This window comes from Mustela nigripes, chromosome 7 (assembly GCF_022355385.1).
Source record: "Mustela nigripes isolate SB6536 chromosome 7, MUSNIG.SB6536, whole genome shotgun sequence".
NCBI lineage: Eukaryota > Metazoa > Chordata > Mammalia > Carnivora > Mustelidae > Mustela > Mustela nigripes.
In genome coordinates this window covers 99,097,171-99,113,586 of record NC_081563.1, presented here as the reverse complement: position 1 = coordinate 99,113,586, position 16,416 = coordinate 99,097,171, and positions in this window count along the sequence as shown.

Below are 16,416 nucleotides of genomic sequence, written 5' to 3'. Positions count from 1 at the left end.
TTGTATCCATTACAGCAAGGGAAGACTTCTCTTACAGAATTGGTGGTGAAATTTCCAAATGCGTTTTTTTCTGTCGTATCAGGTAATACAATATGTTGAAACTTCGGAGGTCTACATAACTCAGCAGCCAATCTTTCCTAAATGTCCTCTGGCTAATGCTACAAACTCAGGCCTGGATAAAGTTCCGCTCAAAGCGCTAGAGAGACCCACAGATTTTACTGTAACCGAGAAGGAAAAGTTCACTGGTATTCTGACAGATTTCACCAAGCCACTCGAAAAACAGTCATTTTTCCAGTTTTGATGTAGTATCAAATAAGAATATCCATAATCATTTGAAAAGGTTATACATCTGTGTGAGGCTGGATTTTCTTTCTTTTTAAAAAGTATCCCCATTTTAAAAGAATATTCATTGGGGAGGGGGAACAAGCACCAGCGGGATGAGAGATAGAGGGAGATGGAAAAGCAGACTCTCAAATGAATAAGGCAGAACTCGATTCCAGGATCCTGAGGTCCGTGACCTGAGCCAAAGGCAGATGCCCCAGGCTGGATTTTCTTCATGGACTTCAGCAACATATTGAAAAACATATTGAAGGTGAAGCAAATGTGAGACTCCAGATGTCTTTCACTAAGCTGCACATTAAATATGCAAAAACTTAGAACACTGCAATTATACTCACTGCTTTTTCCATTTTGAAAACAATGTTACTTGTGTTAATATGTAAGGGTTTTACGGTTGTTATTTTACTGCATACATACATAATGAAACTTTGGCTTCAACCTACAGTACTATAAATATTGATAGATATGGCCCACTTGCACAAAAGATCTTTTTAAGAGTGTAAAGGGGTCCTGCACACAAAATGAGAACTGCGGTTTTAGAGCACACAATTTAATACCACACTTCACCAGGAGATGTCGCCACTAACACACGTGGCAAACTCCCTGGCCAGGGCTTAAATAGGAGACTTCAGTTTCCACAGCACAAGCAACTTGCACCTTTCGTTTAAAGAGTCCAGCATCTTGTACGATTTGACGGAGTGGAAGGAGAGAATGGAGAGAGGAAGACCATCTCTAAGTCTTAATAAAACTCTAGAGAAACTTGAGATCATGCACTGGGGTAGGGAAGGGAGGTAAAAGAAAGAGGCGAATCCCCAAATCGCAGAGACAGAAGGAGCCTGGGCGAGTGGCATCGCTCAGAGAGCTTGCCCGTCTGCAGTGACATCAGGCTGGAGGGCATCACTGGGAGCCCAGCCATTCAGTGACGTCGGATTTCTCCAGGAGAAAACCTTCCCTCTGCTCCAGCTGATCTTTACACAAAGAGAAGAATTCTGTGACTTTCAAGTCACTGTCCGAACATATCCTGGGTCCTTGCCCACCAGACATCCCTTATTGTCCACACACTCGATTTCTAGAACCACAGAAGTGGTTCTCTGTGTCATACTTCACAGTCCTGTAGTTATGGTATGCCTAGGAATACCATTTCCCTGGCATTGTGAACGATTATGTGATACATTCTGTATTCATGGGGTTTATAACCCGGGAAATGGGTTCTGAGAAGCCAGGGCATTCCAAAGATGGGACAGTATTCTGAGGATCGCAGGCTCAACTTTGTAAGGTCTCCATTCCTCGTGAGCCAGTCTCATGAACAAGGCTTTAAAGTGTTGCTATTTCTTCTCCAGGTATCCAAGGGAGCCCGTGCAGAGATAATCCATCCTTTCAAACTTAAACTTGCTAGGAAATGTGAACCGTGGGGCTATCGCTGCACTAAGCCTCAGGTCTGGAGCAGAGTCACCTCCTTTTCCGAACTATTTTCTCTGTCTCCTGTTCTGCATCAGGATCCCCTCTTGTTGCGCTGACTCGGGTTCACTATTTCTTTCCTCCTGATTTTCATTTGTCCACCATCTTCAAGGGGATCCTGGTGCCATGTGCTGATTTAACACCCGAGCTTTGCTCTGGATAACTCGTCTTCACCCTCCCCCTCCCTGCAAAAAGGAAAATGTCGTGGCTCTTTCTGCATCTGCAGGAGGGGCACCTCCTATAGATCTGGCATGTATGGGATAAGAGAGTTTAATCTCTCAGAGTAACTCATTCATCACAGTCCCCCCTCCCCTGACTTTCAGAGATCTGGGCAGATTAGTTTAACCACTAATGTCATTAGCTGATCATTATCCAAGACCCCATCTACAAGACTGACTGAGAATTTCTAGAGGCTTAAAAAAAAAAAAAAAAAGTGGGCGCCTGGGTGGCTCAGTGGTTTAAGCCGCTGCCTTCGGCTCAGGTCACGATCTCAGGGTCCTGGGATCAAGTCCCATATCGGGCTCTCTGCTCAGCAAGGAGCCTGCTTCCGTCTCTCTCTCTCTGCCTGCCTCTCTCTCCATCTACTTGCCATCTCTCTCTGTCAAATAAATAAATAAAATCTTTAAAAAAAAAAAAAAAGTAATTTCTGCAGGCTTAAGTTTGTGGAGTCTTCTTGGTCTCTAGGCTTCCAATACCTCCTGTTTTTGCAGTCTCTGTTCTGCCTTGTGGTGTGTTAAACTTAATACCTTCCTTGCATTTGCATTTTACTGGAAGCCCACCCATTCAATGCACTGGTGAACACTGAACACTTACAGGACATCTTAGGGGAGTTCAGAAGAGAGCATCGAGGGAAACTTTGTGGTTGGAAAACCGAGAGCGTTACCATTTCCCTTTGCCTAGTCTTTCCCTCATGTGGTCCCACCGCCTTCCACCTGCCTGCTCTCTGCTCCCGATCCCTCCCTGGCTCTTGCCCCTTCTCTCTCTTTTCTTCCTGGATCCCTAAGTACTTTTCCTTCTTTAAGAAGAGACGCTGCTTTCACTTTCTCTTCTGTAGCTCGAGACCAGCAAACCCCTCAACATTGAATCCTTTTACTGTTCATCCTGTATATATCAAGTTGGTTTTTTTAAAAGATTTTATTTATTTATTTGACAGACAGAGATCACAAGTAGGCAGAGAGGCAGGCAGAGAGAGAGGAGGAAGCAGGCTCCCTGCTGAGCAGAGAGCCCGATGTGGGGCTTGATCCCAGGACTCTGGAATCATGACCAGAGCCCAAGGCAGAGGCTTAACCCACTGAGCCACCTAGGCACCCCATCAACTTATTTTTGAAAAACTTGAAATAATTTGAAAAAACTATTTTTGAAAAACTTATTGAAAAAAAAAAGAGAGAGAGAAACTCTTCTTGGCTAATAAAAAAAAAAAAAAAGGAAAATTTCCCTCTCTTTCTTCCATCTCCTAGTTTCTATTAAATTGGGATCTGAGGGGCACTTGGGTGGTTCAGTCATTAAGCATCTGCCTTCAGCTCAGGTCATGATCCCAGGGTCCTGGGATTGAGCGCAGGGCCCCCTGCTCCACGGAAACCTGCTTCTCCCTCTTCTGCCCCCCCTACTTGTGTTCCCTCTCTCCCTGTCTCTTTCTCTCTCTCTGTCAAATAAATAAATAAATAAATAAAAACTTTATAAATAAGTAAGTAAGTAAGTTAGTAAGGATCGGGGACACCTGGGTGGCTCAGTTGGTTGGGTGACTGCTTTTGGCTCAGGTCATGATCCTGTAGTCCCGGGACTGAGTCCCTGTCCGGCTCCCTGCTCAGTGGGGAGTGTGCTTCTCCCTCCGACCCTCCCTGCCAATGCTCTCTCTCCCTCTCTCTCATTCTATTTCTCTCAAACAAATACACAAAATCTTTGAAAAAAATTGGATCCCCTCAAGCAGACCTCAGTTTTCATGAGAGTGTTTTTTGGGGAGGTGACAGTGAAGGAGGAAAAGCAAACAAGGGGGTGGTCAGTCATGGTGCTTACAAAAGAAGATGCTAGAACACTGGTGCACAAGTATTAATGTGGACATATGCTTTCCTTTCCCTTGGGTAAACAACTAGAAGTAGAATGCTGGCTCATGTAATAAACAGGTTTATGTCCAACTTTTTAAGAAACTGCTGAACTTTTCCAAATTGGTGGTAACCTTTTTTATTTGCACAGCTGTGTGTGTGTGTGTGTGTGTGTGTGTGAAGGACCCAGTTCTTCCAAGAGCTGTATGCTGAAAATCAGAAGCAGAAGCATTGCTTAGGGAAATTAAAGAAGACCTGAATGAAAGGAGAGGTATATACCATGTTCAGGGTCAGAAGGCTCAATAGTATTAAAGACGTTAATTCGCCCTAAATTGATGTACAGACTTAATACGATACCAATCAAAAGCTCAGCAGGCATTTTTGGGGGGATAAGAACTGAGAGGCTCATTTTGAAATTCATATGGAAACACAAAAGCCCTAAGACAGATAAAATAACTCTGAGGAAGAACAAAGTTGTTCAACATTGAAAGGCTAATAGCGCCTTATTTCAAGAATTATTATAAATAACGATAATTTAATTACAAATTATAAATCTTGGCAATGCCTACTATTATCTGATGCCCAAGTCACCCTGCAGATGGATCTAATCTCAGTCTCTACGGGTGCGACCCAGCAGCGGGAGGTTTTGCAACTCCCCAGCTAATTTCCTCTCTGCAGTCCACACCTAAAACGGCTTTAAGAGGTTCGTAAATGAACATACTTCATGAAACCGCTAGAGGGCGCCTTGGGATTAGGACCGCCGGAGGCACCGACTTGCCCCAAAGAGATGGTCACGCCAACGTTCTGAAGCCTGTTTTTTTTCAGATAATCAGATAATCTGTGTAGGGGGGATAAGGAATAAAGACTATAAGACTGATTGTCACTATCGCTGATAGTACTTTTTAAAAAAATATATGAAGTATTTACCCAGCAAGGGGATCGAGAACACCTTTCTCGATTTTGATTCTGTGTTGATGACATCCTGGTCTAAGAAGGAGTTACTTAGAGATTTTAAAATGATCCCGGGTGTCTAATAGAACTTCCGTCTTGGCCTGACATTTGGAACTTTCCAAAACATGGCTCTCGGTTAACCTTTCAAGCTCCTCTAAGCTTTCCCATGTCCCTGCGTGTACCCTGTTTTAGCCACACTGCTCCCTCTGACCTTGGAGTTCCCCAGACAGGAGCTGCCCAATTCACCCTCCCCAGGATGCCCTCGTGTTCCCTCCAGCCCTCCGGCAGCCCTCTGGCTCACAGCCCCAGAACTCTTCTCCTGATGTCCATTTGCAGTGGGCTGCCCATTGCTCTGGGTTTTCATACCCCCCCTCCCCGTCCATCATACCTTGTCTGCTAGATTGTGTTTATGCTCTTGGAGTCCCGAGAGCCCACCTTTAATTGAACAACCATTGGTAGTGCTTGCATGTGGGTGGTTGGCTGACATTTGCTTGATGAAAACTGTTATTATGATTTATTAGATGAATTTAAAGCCCTCTTCCTGAGAAAAGGGCCGTGTGTTACCATTTCCTCCCGGGTGCTCCCTCCCATCCTCCTGGAGTCCTGCAGGTGCCCGGTGCGGGATGGCTGACTTGAGGTCTGTGCGCCCACGTCCAACACTTCTCGCTTTACCCTGACTCGTTCCGCTCTTCCCCTTCCTCCTCCTCCGTCTCTTCCTCTTCCTCAGACCCTTCTAAAGAGGCGGTGGTGTCATCTGGTTCTGTGCAGCCCTTTTCTCTCCTCTCCTCCACTTACTTCCCTTCTGTCTCCTCTCCTCTGATATCTGGGCTTCTGGGACATGATAAGAAATAAAGATTTAATCTCTGCCCCAGTTCCTGGCAGAGTTTCTAAAACGCTTGTAATTCCTCAGTGATAGGGGTGCTAGGAGCATCTTTTGTTCTAAAATTCGGCTTTTGATCCCAGTTCCTGATACAGAGCAGCTGAACACCTTGGAATTTCCCAGGTGATAGGAGCATCTTTGTTGTTGTTCTAATGAGGTGACTCCTGGTGGGCTCCTGGACGGTTTTAGGATGCGGCCTGGTCACCAGATTGGAAGACCACGGATTGGAAGCTTGGGACTTTCAGCCTCCTTCCCCATCATCCAGAAGAGGAGACGCTGGAGATTGAATTAGTAATTGATCCATCATGCCTTTGTGATGGAGCCCCCTTTAAAAATCCCGATGCTAAGGGGTCCAGAGAATTTCTGGTTTGGTGAACACATTCAGGTATGGAGAGGGTAGTGCACCCCCATTCCTCTCCAAGCTTCTGAGCGTGAGACCCTTCCAGATTTTACCATATGTATCACTTCTGGTTGCTCACCTGCACCCTATGTCAGATCTTTTATAATAGACGAGTAGGTGTAGTGTTTCTCGGAGTTCTGTGAGTCATTCTAGCAAATTATTAAGCCTGGGAAGGGCTTGTGGAACCAGTTGATCAGAAGTACAGGTGTCCGAAGTGGGGGAAGTCTTCTGGGGCTGATCCCTTTGCCTGTAGGGTCAGTGCTAAGTCCTGGTAGTCAGGGCCAGACAGGAATTAAATTGTAGGACACCCAGCTGATGCCCAATTGGAGAATTAGACAATTGGGCTCCGGTGTGAGGAAAACCCTATACATTTAGTGTATTTTGAGTAGAGAAGTGGTTTTCCTTTAGCTTCTTCATTAACACGTTAAAAAACAAAACTGAAGTACCAATGAACATAAGTAGTATTTGAGATATTTGCCAACAATTCTGATTCAGTCTTCACATACATCGCTATGATTTGTTGGTGGCAAAATCACAGGTATTGTGAATACTACTCTGGTTTATCGGCTTACATTCATGATGGAATAAAATGTTAAATGCAGTAGGGTTTCACGAAATGAAATATGTAATTCCTCCCCCCCAATATGCTCATAAGTCCTCTGTGTCCTAACTGGAAACTTCTGGTGGCAGGAGAGGTCTATGATCCCCTGGGTAAGAACCTCTCGCAGAACAATATATTAAATACATATTTTTCTTTCATGGTCAAAGGAACCAACTTTCTTTCCCTCCCTCACTCCCCCGTTCCTCCTTCCCTTCCCTTCCCTCCTTCTTTTTATTTATTTATTTGAAAGAGAGAGAGAGAGAGAGAGAGAGCATGAGAAGGGGGAGGGTCAGAGAGAGAAGCAGGCTCCCCCCTGAGCAGGGAGCTCGATGCGGGACTCAATTCCAGCACTCCAGGATCATGACCTGAGCCAAAGGCAGCAACTTAACCACCTGAGCCACCCAGGCGCCCCTCCTTCTTTTTCTTTTTTGTTAAAAGATTCAAATCTTCAGAAAACTGCCTGAGTTGCCATCTTTCAGTGCTAGGTCAGGTGGCAGCCTGAGACCAGTACTGGTATTTCTAAGACTAAAGCCTACATCAGACCCCCCAGAGGGTTTGTGAAACCCAGATGACATGGCTCTGCTCCTGGAGCTTCCGATTTGGGCGGGGCCCAGGGGTCTGCCTTTTCTAGCAAGTTTCCAGGCAATGCTGGTGCTGCTGATTGGGAGGCCTCTTTGAGAACCACTCCCTTATACCGAGTTTGACATGCTGACATTTTGATGCTTTGGACTAGGTAAGTGACCATCTTGGAGGGAAGAGTTTGATGCCATCAAAGAGAAGCAGGAGTACTCACTCCTGTGTGTGGGGTGAGGGGGCTGTGGGGGAGAAGCATGGGGTGTGGACTGGAGACAGAGACCTGGGTGGAGGGTGACGGGGATGTCCTGCCCGACATCCCAAGTCATTCCCTGCTCATTCTCTTCTGTCTCTCCTTCCTGCTTCCTAGAGTCACCTTCCAAATGCAACTAATTACCCACTCCCCGGGGCTTGCCTCGGGGTCTGCTTTTGGGAAAACCCGTTCTAAGATGTGCATTCAAATCCTAAACCCCCCCTTATGCCCTGTGTGACCCCTGACAGTGGATGAAGTCTCTTGAGCCCCTTTCTTCGTCACCACCCCGGGAAAACACTGCCATTTCCCAGTTACTGGAAAGATGGGCCAAGGTAGGAGGACTGTGGGCCAGTGCCAGGCAGAGGGGACAGGTGCTCAGGGGACATTAGTGTCCTCTTCCCTTGAGGCTGGCTGCATTCAGGGGGAAGAGGGCAGAGTGCAGAGCAGAATGAATTCATCAGATCCCTGGACCCTGCAGACAAGGGGGTTCACCTCAGCACAGGGATGTGGGGGCAAGGGTGCGGGCTGGGTCCCTCTTCTCTGAAAACATGGCTCTCACCCTCAGAGCTGGGCTGACAAGGAAAGACATTGGTGGTGGCCTTGGAAGCTTTGAGTCCTCCTGCTTCTGTCCTGGGATTGAAATCCCCCATCCGTAACCCCTTCTTCCACAAAATATGTTTGATTTTAGCTTTGGAGTTGTGAGCCAGGAAGACTGCCTCATGGATGATCTGGTAAGATCCCTGCTGCCCTTCCTCCTCCTCTCATTTCAGGAGGAGGGTATATCTCTTCTGTTATTTTGAATACTTCATAGTAGAAATATCAGAGAGGGAGAGAGCTAGCATTCACTGCTTTGTTTCACTGTGAGCCTCCTAATTGATGGATGGTTTGGTTACCATTCTATAAAATAGACGGAGAAAGAAAACATCTTGAAGTGGATTTCCGAGTGACTGGCTCAGCCAGCTTCCTTGCCCCTCCAGTGGCCCCCTCCCCAGCTCATAATGCAATGTCAGAACAGAATCCGGACAGGAGGCGCCCGTGGGGGACAAGATCAATACTGGCCTTTCTCTTTATTCTCCACCCACATTGTGTGAGTCTTCGTGTGGGCTCTGTCCGTGGGGTGCTGTTTGCAACTACCTTTCCTGCAGGCGGATACAACTGAAGGACAAAAGCAGAGGGAGATACAGCTAATATGAAGGAAGACAGCCGGAGATGCCAGGAGGAGCAAAACAAACGCAAATTGCAAGTCAATTTCTCCTAATTAATAGTAATATTAAAAGTCAGTTTCTATGCATTCAAATTCAAAGGAGAGTATCCTCGTTCGAGAAGTTTCTATACGAAATTGCAGGCTCGGAGCTGTGGATGCTGACGAGGGTTTTATCTGGCTCAGTCAAAGAGCCGACACAGAGCAGGGCTGTTCACCTTCCTGGTTCTTGGCAGGGCAAGGGGATAGGACAGTGGGTCAGGCAGATTGGGGCCCATTGTAAATAGACAAAAAGAATTTGGGATGCAGAGAGTTAAAAGCTAAGATGCTGAGGTGAATTGGTTTCCCCTGAGATTGCTCATGGCAGTCTATTTCCTCAACTACAGTAAACTCCAAGTCAACTTGTGTTCAGCCTTTATATCTGGTACATTGTGAGGTTTTGCACAGTGACCTTGAAAATATATTTTCTTATGTAAATTGTTCTAACCTTCAGATTTCATGATGACATCTTGGTTGTGTGTGTGTGTGTGTGTGTACAGCACAGAAGCGAGATGTCAAATACAAAACATAATCTTGTGTGCATACACACATACACGCAGAGAGAGAGTGAGCACCTTAAATCTAGAGCTCAGAAATGTGCAGTTCATTCAGTTGACTAAAGGAGTCACTAAAAGTTTGTGAACAGAATTTGATAAGTAAAAATTTCCTTTCAAGAAATTTACTGTGGTAGTGGATGGATTAATTAATCCAAAAGGATTAGATTGTTTTGTTTATTTTGGATATTTTTGATTGGATTGTAATCCAGACTAAGAATTGGCAGTGGTGGGGGTCGGTGACTGCAAGCAGAGGGACTCGTTTGGAAGCTCTGGAGAATGGGCTGGGTAGGAAACAGGGAGCACCAGCCAGGAACCCCCGGCACACGTCTGGGACTAAGCACACCTGCAGGAACGCACCTGAGAGGCATGGAGCCAGCAGGCTGATGAACGACATGGCCATTCCGCTTTGGAGGAAAAGAGAGGAAAGAGCTGCCGAGATCCCAGAAACGGGATGAGTCCGTCTGTCCGTCCCTGAGTTGGGACCTCGTTAAAAGATGATCAGAGGGGCAACGGGGTGGCCCAGTAGGTTAAGCCTCTGCCTTCAGCTCAGGTCGTGGTCTCGAGGTCCTGGGATTGAACCCTGCATCGGGCTCTCTGCTTGGCAGGGAGCCTGCTTCTCCCTCTCTCTCTGCCTCCTTGTGATCCCTCTCTCCCTCTGTTGAATAAATAAATAAAATAAAAAAAGATGATCAGAGTTATTTATAGTCTTAGAAAGAACTGCAGGGGCAAGTCCATTGTGTCCCCCAGCCTCTGCTGAGTTACCATTCTTCCTCCTGTCTACCTTGTGCCTTCCCACATCCCATAGGACTTCCTCCTTGTAGGTAGTTGGTGTGAAGATCCGATTTTATACAAAAGCATTTGATATGATGAATAAAGAGGACAATCTTTTTTTTTTTTTTTTTAAAGATTTTATTTATTTATTTGACAAAGAGAGAGATCACAAGTAGGCAGAGAGGCAGGCAGAGAGAGGCGGGGGTGAAGCAGGCTCCCCTGCTGAGCAGAGAGCCTGATGTGAGGCTCAATCCCAGGACCCTGAGATCATGACCCAAGTCAAAGGCAGAGGCTTAACCCACTGAGCCACCCAGGCGGCCCAAGAGGGCAGTCTTCATTTTGAATATATTCTGCTTAAGATAGAGTTTGGCTTCACTGGGTAAGATCAGCTGAGCTGACTCAGACAGAGAAGGCCTCTCCTCTCTAGGATGGGAGAGTGCTTCGGAGCACACAGAACACCTTCATTCTAGCAATGAAGCTCTCTGGGGATATCAGAACTTAAGGAGAGAAGAGGATGTAGTGTGGATGTCTTTGAAGGCTGGGCATTAAGCACTGTGAACTTGGGGCGCAGAAGCAGGGATCCCTAGGAGTCCAGCCTATGGTCAGTGGGGTGGACCCTTGGGAGGGACAACCTTGTGGTTTTCCTGAGCCAGATTCCTTTCTTATGGCCTTGATGTCATATAAAAAGAGCTCTGGGTTCTTTATGAACCGAAAGAGGATACGGGTGGGGGATGCTCAGTAAGCGCTGATGTTGGGTGTCTTATGGGCCTTGGTGATTAGAAGCTGGGAACCAGGCTTAATATGTTTTAAGGAAATAAATAGGATGTTTCATCTACCCCAGTATTGTGATCCACAAATATCTGCTACAATGATTAAAAGGCAGGGCTGTGAACTTTTATTGGACCAGGGTTTTAGAAGTCTTTCTACAGCTGATTTAATTGGATTTACCTTGCTGTGAAATGCTCAGGTTCACAGGCTTGCAGACGTTAGAGTGGAAATTCACTACTGTTGGAGAAATAAGTAGCCCACGGCATATAAGATGTCTCGCGGATACTATATTGTGACCCTTGTTAAGAGTGTAGGTGCTTCGAGGATAAGTTCTTTCCGAACCTTACCTTGACTGAAATACAGAGGTTGTTCGTAGATGTTTGAGAGGCTGTCCTCCCCTTCATAAATCTGTGGTCCCCGTGTATGGCCATTTAAGCCTTGCCTTGTCCTGAGTGGTTACTATCATCACCTGTGCTGAAGAGAAAAGAGAAAAGCTACCTTGAGTTCAGAATTAAGGAAGCTTTTTTTTTTTTTTTTTTTTTTTTTTTCTGAGAGAGAAAAGCTTGTACCATTTAATACTTTAAGATGCAGTAAGAGGTAGTCTTGTGCTGTGGAATTCACGGTTAATTCTTTTTAAAAAAGTATACACACACTTATATGTATATACATGCATATATATACATATACATATATATATACATATACGTATACATATACATATACATATACATATACATATACATATACATATATATACATGCATATATATGTATATATTCAAACCTCCTAATCATCTAAAGGGCAAAATGATTTGTTTAGAGTCTTATATCAAGATTTCTGAACAAAACTCCTAAGATTCTGCACCCAGTCTCAGAATTTGTTGTGAGAGAAACAGAAGGGACAGCGCAGACAATTCTGTATTGGTCCAGGGACATCTTAGACTAATGCGTAAGATCACACTTATTCTAAGAAGCACACTTAAACCTGATACGTACGAGAACTGTCTTAAAAAGATTACGTACTCACATATTCATAATACACTCTGTATTTAAAAAAAATCCCACTTTCCAGAGCAGTCTTTATGGTATGATACCATCTTTACAAAAAGGAAAACATACACATATGCCCAGTGAAAAAATTTGCTTAAGACTGAGTTTAAAGATGATAATGTGGGGGCGCCTGGGTGGCTCAGTGGGTGAAGCTTCTGCCTTTGGCTCAGGTCATGATCCCAGAGTCCGGGGATCGAGACCTGCATTGGATTCTCTGCTCAACGGGGAGCCTGCTTCCTGCTCTCTCTCTGCCTGCCTCTCTGCCTACTTGTGATCTCTCTCTCTCTCTCCCTGTCAAATAAATAAATACAATCTTTTAAAAGAATAAACATGTTAACCTATTTTTTCTTCTGTTTAGTTATCTGGCTTTTAGTACTTACCCCTGAGTCTGCATTTCTTGTGTCATATAAATAATAATGGGGAAAAAAGAAAAGGACTTGATAACAGAGCCATCCAAAGGTGGGGCGGGTTACGAGGCCACAAACCACGCATCGCCAGTGGTAATGAGTAGAAGTGAGACGTTTCATTGACAGAAATTCCACTGAAGAAGAACCTGCCATGTAGTTGTCAATGGGGAGAGATGGCCTCTACTTCCCAGCCCAGTTCTAAGGTTCTAGAACCTGGAAATCTTCTCCTGTGGACTATCTTTTCCAAAGCCATTTAGAAATGCTCTCTCAAGCATGGCTCTTGGTCACTGAAAGTGAAGCAGCGTTAAACCTAAAATATCCTTGATGTGTGTTTTTCCTTCTGCGAGCAAAGTGAAGAAGGTGCCCTTTCATGTGGGAGCTGGGCGGGTTGCGTGGTAACTGTCAGCCCCCAGACAGACCTGCCTCCTTCTGGCAGCCCCATTTTATCATCCCTGAAGTAAGCCAAATTAGCAGCCTCTTAATGGCAGATTGCTAACTTCACTTTCTTCACTTTCTACAAAGTTAAAAAAAAAAAAAAAAAGACGACAAGGGACAGCCAGATTTTTCTAGCAAGATCTAATCTCTTCTTTTTTGTTTGTTTGTTTTGTTTTGTTTTAATCTGAAAACATTTTAAGGGGCAGTGATCTTCCTATCCAGACAGGTTTAAAAAGGCAAGAGAGGACCCCACCACCGTGCTTGTCTATGGAGGGCGGGGGACTAAGAGCAGCGCGGGAACTTCAGTGCAGCCATGCTAGCGGGAGCAAGCACCTTTCTACAGAAACGAGAAAAACTATTTGCCCATCAAAGCAGCACTGAGGGATCTCTCCAAGAGATTTTTTAAAAAAGAGTTTATTTACTTATTTGACAGACAGAGATCCCGATGTGGGGCTTGACCCCAGGACCCTGAGATCATGACCTGAGCTGAAGGCAGATGCTTAACCCACTGAGCCACCCAGGCACCCCATTTCTGAGAGATTTTAACCACTTCATGGGGCATGCATTTCAGTTTTGCACGGCAAAACGAAAGGAGCTCTGTGCCCAGAAACACCAGCACCTAAAGCCCTATGCATGAAAGAAAAGGCAAAATCCTGGGCATATTTTCTTCACATTCCTCCTATTTTCCCTCTTAAGACAGTTTGTTAGGTGGAGGGAACCCGCAGGGCTGGCTTCCTACCTGCAGCTCCCTCCGATATTCAGCACTTTTCTGCCTGTTCTGAGTAATCTATCAAAAATAATGAGGGAGTTGGCAGTTGCTGCTGTGCAGAAGGTAGCCGGCAGAAAGGGCATCTCTCCTCAAGTAACCCCACACTGGTTCTGGAAAAATTTCCTATGGAGAAAAAGAAATGGTAGTTCAGCAACTGAAATCTGTTTCCTTTGCCATGTTTGTGGTCCTTCCACAAGACAAGGGGAGTATGGTGCCACTTTGGTTTGCAAGGACAGGCTGGGTTGGCCTGGTGGGTCTGATCTTGGGCTTTCTGACCGCTCACGGCAGAGAGGCTTCCATGTCCAAGACCATTTTAAGTATGCTTCTAGACTGCTCCAAACTGGGACCTCTGAATGGAAGCCTCCTGGCATGTCTGTCTTTGGGTTTTTCATTTTCCACTCCCTCTACAGTGTCTTGTGCACATGGCGTTACAATACAAAGGAAGGCACTATTTTAAAAAGTGAAGTGTAGAGGACACACCATGTTGTGTGAGTTCCAGGTGTACAACAGAGCAATTGGACAGGTCTGTATTTGTGCTGTGTTCCCCACAAGTGTAGCTCCCATCTGTCACCATGCAACGCTATGGCGCTATGACAATACCACTGACTATATCCCCGAGGCTGTGACTTACTCATTCCTTAACGGAAGCCTGTACCTCCCACTCCCCTTCACCCAACCCATAGTTGCCAGAAGAAGCAGTGGTGATGGCAAAGAGGTGGGGGGTTGGGGGGTGGGCAAAAAAGGACACTTAAAAAAAAAAAAGAACTATGATATCACCCTACAGTATCAATTATTTTCATATCGGTTCCTTTTTGGTCCTTATGTATATTACATATGGTTCCTATGTATTTTACATAGGTTATTTGTAGAATGATCTGTGGACCATCTTTTTTTTTTTTTTTTTCTCCCTTCAGTTAACGTTGTGCCATAAATACCTTCTGTTTATAGTGGTTATTGGTAACTTTTCTGTGACATAATAGCATGGGATGTGGAGCACCGTATTTTCCTAAGCCTTTTCCTGTTAATGAACTTTTGGGTCATTTTATATTCATGCCATTCCGGATATGACATAAAAAGAGGCTCTCATTGTGTTTTAATAAAGATGCAAACTCTTATTCAATTCCCTAATGGGTTGCTGCAGATGCCACTAACTGTGCTGTCTCCTATAGTCCTCTATTATGGTTACAATGCCATTAGCCCATTGTGCTTAAGGGCGGATATGCGTTCTACAGCTTTCCGGGAAGCTGGATTTGACACACTGTGCCATGAGGGCTTTTCATGTCTGCAAATGAAGTTCATTTAAAAAAAGCAATTTAAGAAAGTCCAAAAAGACCTTGATTAACTAGAACATTTGAGTGGAGAGTGTTAGAGTTAATTAAATTTCCTGATATTTGCTACTGCTGTTATAATTAGCTTATATTTATATCGAGGTTAGAGGTTAAAACACAATTTTCTTTTCTTTTCTTTTTTTTTTTTTAAGATTTTATTTATTTTTATTTAACAGACAGAGATCACAAGTAGGCAGAGAGGTGGCGGGGGTGGGGGGACCAGGCTCCCTGCTGAGCAGAGAGCCCAATGCGGGGCTCTATCCCAGGACCCTGGGATCATGACCTGAGCCAAAGGCAGAGATTTAACCCACTGAGCCACCCAGGCACCCCCACAATTTTCCCGATATAATTTTTTACATCATGAAACTTGGATTGGTTAGAAACATTTTTCTTCTTTATGTTGATTCCCAGTACTGCATGTGAAACGTTTATGCCTCTTTGTGTCAAGACAGTGCCACAAATTCTGTCTCAGAAAGGGTACTTTGCAGACTCGCCTGGCATCATTCTGAACCTCATGATGGTGTAACATCACCCACGCAACTGGAGAAGAGTGACTCCAATACGGTGAAACTTGAAAATGATCTATAGGACCCATGGCGCTCCTTCATGTGTGTGATGGTATCAACAAAATCCCAGACATGAATATTTGGGTCTCTTTGCTCTTTCTCATCACAGTGGCTTGCCACAAAAATTCCAGGTAATCGAGGACTCCATTATTTAAGATCGCTAGAACTCCAGAATCGGCAGAGATTGTGACAATCCTCTGGGTGAGGATTTGGAAGCCCGGAGGAATCATGAGTTTCCTTCAAGGATTAGGACTTGATTTAAAACCCTGGAGTTGTGATTCATTATCCAGTCCTCTTTCTTTCACTTCATGGTTATATTTAGAGTTTCATTGCATATACTCTTGGATCTTTTTTTGAAACAGGCAGAAGAAGTTGATGGAGCATCACTTAAAATATTCACTGTCAACTCACTTAGCAGAACCGCATTAAGTAATAAAGCAAGGACATTTGACTTTGTGTCAGTCTTGTGTTCATTTGGTGACTTTGTATTGTGTCTACATTGTGTTAGCCTATGTGCTAGGTTCTCAGAACGCAGAGACAAAGACATAATCCTGAGGCAATGTGGGACTGGGGGATTCAAACCAGGACTTGAATTCTTGGGTTCTGTTATTTCTTTATTATAAACTTGGGGAAACAATTTGACCCCTCTACCTACATAGAGAGTAACAGAAGACAGTACAGAAGTCTGATTCATTCCCTTTTGGTGCTCCATAAACCTTGCCTTATGTATTGTGAAATGAGTCTCAGGAAGGAGTAGACTCCAGTCTGCCTTGTCTCATTTTGAGAACACAGTGATGCTTGGGTATCTTTGAAGGGAAGAATGGGTAGTGTGAAGACAGAAGACCACCCTGTAGGATGGAAGATTCAGAAACAGACTTAAATCTCTCTCTGTTGAATAGCATGGGTCCTAAGGAGAGGAATTGCTTCTGATGCCAATAAGGCCATCTCTGGAGGTCATTTCCTGTCCACGGGGAATGCTACAGGTCCATTGGGCTTGATGTCTTCTCAACTCAGTGACGTTCCTTCTTACAG